The sequence below is a fragment of the Theropithecus gelada genome, chromosome 19 (assembly GCF_003255815.1).
Source record: "Theropithecus gelada isolate Dixy chromosome 19, Tgel_1.0, whole genome shotgun sequence".
In the NCBI taxonomy this organism is placed as follows: domain Eukaryota; kingdom Metazoa; phylum Chordata; class Mammalia; order Primates; family Cercopithecidae; genus Theropithecus; species Theropithecus gelada.
In genome coordinates, this window is record NC_037687.1 from 18,159,306 (window position 1) to 18,161,983 (window position 2,678).

Below are 2,678 nucleotides of genomic sequence, written 5' to 3' on the forward strand. Positions count from 1 at the left end.
TCTCTTTTTTTTTTTTTTTTTTTTTTTTTTTTTTTTTTTTTTTTTTTTTTTTTTTGAGACTGAGTCTCGCTCTGTCGCCCAGGCTGGAGTGCAGTGGCGGGATCTCAGCTCACTGCAAGCTCCGCCTCCCGGGTTCACGCCATTCTCCTGCCTCAGCCTCCAGAGTAGCTGGGACTACAGGCGCCCGCCACCTCGCCCCGCTAGTTTTTTGTATTTTTTAGTAGAGACGGGGTTTCACCGGGTTAGCCAGGATGGTCTCGATCTCCTGACCTTGTGATCCGCCCGTCTCGGCCTCCCAAAGTGCTGGGATTACAGGCTTGAGCCACCGCGCCCGGCCAGAAGAACCACTCTTGATGGACAGAAAGGGGAGGGAGTAACAGTGCCAATGAGCCCTAGTCACCCAAGCCACCAATGGCAACCCTTCTGGGTCCCCTTCCAGCACGTGGAAGCTTTCGTTTTGTTCAATAAACTGAGCTGCTGCTCACTCTCCTGGTCCGTGGACTCTTTTTGAACTGTTAACACTCACTACGAAGGTCCTCTGCTTCATTCTTCGAAGTTAGCGAGACCAGGAATCCATTGGCAGGAAAAACTGACTCATCGTGGGGGCTCACCTGGGATTTCCAAAGCAGTAACATTGGAACTCTTCCGCTTGCTGCTCTGCTCTATTTTACTTTAGAGTTGAGGACAAACACCAGGCACCTTTTGGCCATTTAAAAACAAGCAGCACAGCCGCCGGACTAACGACACAGGTGTAAGGGTTTCTGAGAAAGGGCTGACAACTCCCGTTTTGCCTAGAAACCAGTTTCCACTTTCTCTGCGTTTTCTGGGTTGAACCAAGGGCTGGCCAAGGGTGGAAAACAGTATCCCTGAGCTCCCAGTACTGCCCGGTCGAAATGATGGTGCTGTGTGAAACCTTTGTTAAACAGCCGCCCACACGTGCTTCACCCACCCTTCTAGAGGCATGCCTCCTGGATCCAAACGTCTGTAGGGAAGACTCTTGAGACCCTGTCTCCAGGATTCTCTCTATCCCCGGGATGAAAACCCTCTAGATTAGGAATCTAAAACAATTAGGATGGCAACCCTCAGATCCATGTTCCTGATGTCCCATGGCTTATTGATCTATTTTGAGATGGAGTCTCGTTCTGACGCCCAGGCTGGAGTGCAGTGGTGCGATCTCGGCTCGCTGCAACCTCCACCTCCAGGATTCAAGCAATTCTCCTGCCTCAGCCTCCTAAGTAGCTGGGATTACAGGCACGTGCCACCACGCCCGGCTAATTTTTGTATTTTTTGTAGAGACGGGGTTTCACATGTTGGTCAGACTGGTCTCTGTCTCCTGACCTCATGATCCACCCACCTCGATCTCTCAAAGTGCTGTGATTACAAGCATGAGCCACCGTGCCCGGCCCCCATGGCTTATTCTTTTTTTTTTTTTTTTTTTTGAGACGGAGTCTCGCCCTGTAGCCCGGGCTGGAGTGCAGTGGCCGGATCTCAGCTCACTGCAAGCTCCGCCTCCCGGGTTCACGCCATTCTCCTGCCTCAGCCTCCCGAGTAGCTGGGACTACAGGCGCCCGCCACCTCGCCCGGCTAGTTTTTTGTATTTTTTAGTAGAGATGGGGTTTCACGGTGTTCGCCAGGATGGTCTCGATCTGCTGACCTCGTGATCCGCCCATCTCGGCCTCCCAAAGTGCTGGGATTACAGGCTTCAGCCACCGCGCCCGGCCCCCCATGGCTTATTCTAATGTAGATGGGCAACAATACAAATATACAGGACCTGTTGCCCATATTCGATACCCAAGGCAACACCCAGGACAATATAGTGTGTGCCAATAGCTACTAGAAGGCTTAGGCCATTTTCTGTCGTCCCCACCTCACTGGGAACCATATCACCTATCATCTCTCTTGTTTGGGATCAGCAATTCGAACTGTGGAGCTCTTCCATTTGGGGTACCACTTGCATTTGTGGGAGTTAAGTAATATAATAGACCATCGACAGGGAGATCAAAAGTCGTATTCTTATGATGGAAGGTTGGGACAAGGCCTTAGTACATGAGATGCCATTTCAGCCTTGGCCCAATGCCCCATTGCCCTCCCCACCTTAAAATTGCTATGTCTATGTACAATCTTTAAGGAGTTCATCTTACTGGGAAGATGAGGGAAGTATAAACTATAATACCATCCTGCAACTACATCTGTTTTGTAAACGAGAAGGCAAGTGGAACAAGGTACCATATGTTCAGACCTTCTCATTAAGGGATAACCCACGATTGTGTAAGACATGTAACCTGCACCCCACAGGGAGTCCTGGGGCAGTTTCAAGCTCAGAAATATGCTAATTGGAGCCTTGTTAACCACCTAATACACCCCGAACTTAGAACCCACAAACTTGGCCGGGCGCGGTGGCTCAAGCCTGTAATCCCAGCACTTTGGGAGGCCGAGACAGGCGGATCACGAGGTCAGGAGATTGAGACCATCCTGGCTAACACGGTGAAACCCCGTCTCTACTAAAAAATACAAAAAAACTAGCCGGGCGAAGTGGCGGGCGCCTGTGGTCCCAGCTACTCGGGAGGCTGAGGCAGGAGAATGGCGTGAACCCGGGAGGCGGAGCTTGCAGTGAGCTGAGATCCGGCCACCGCACTCCAGCCTGGGCGACAGAGCCAGACTCAGTCTCAAAAAAAAAA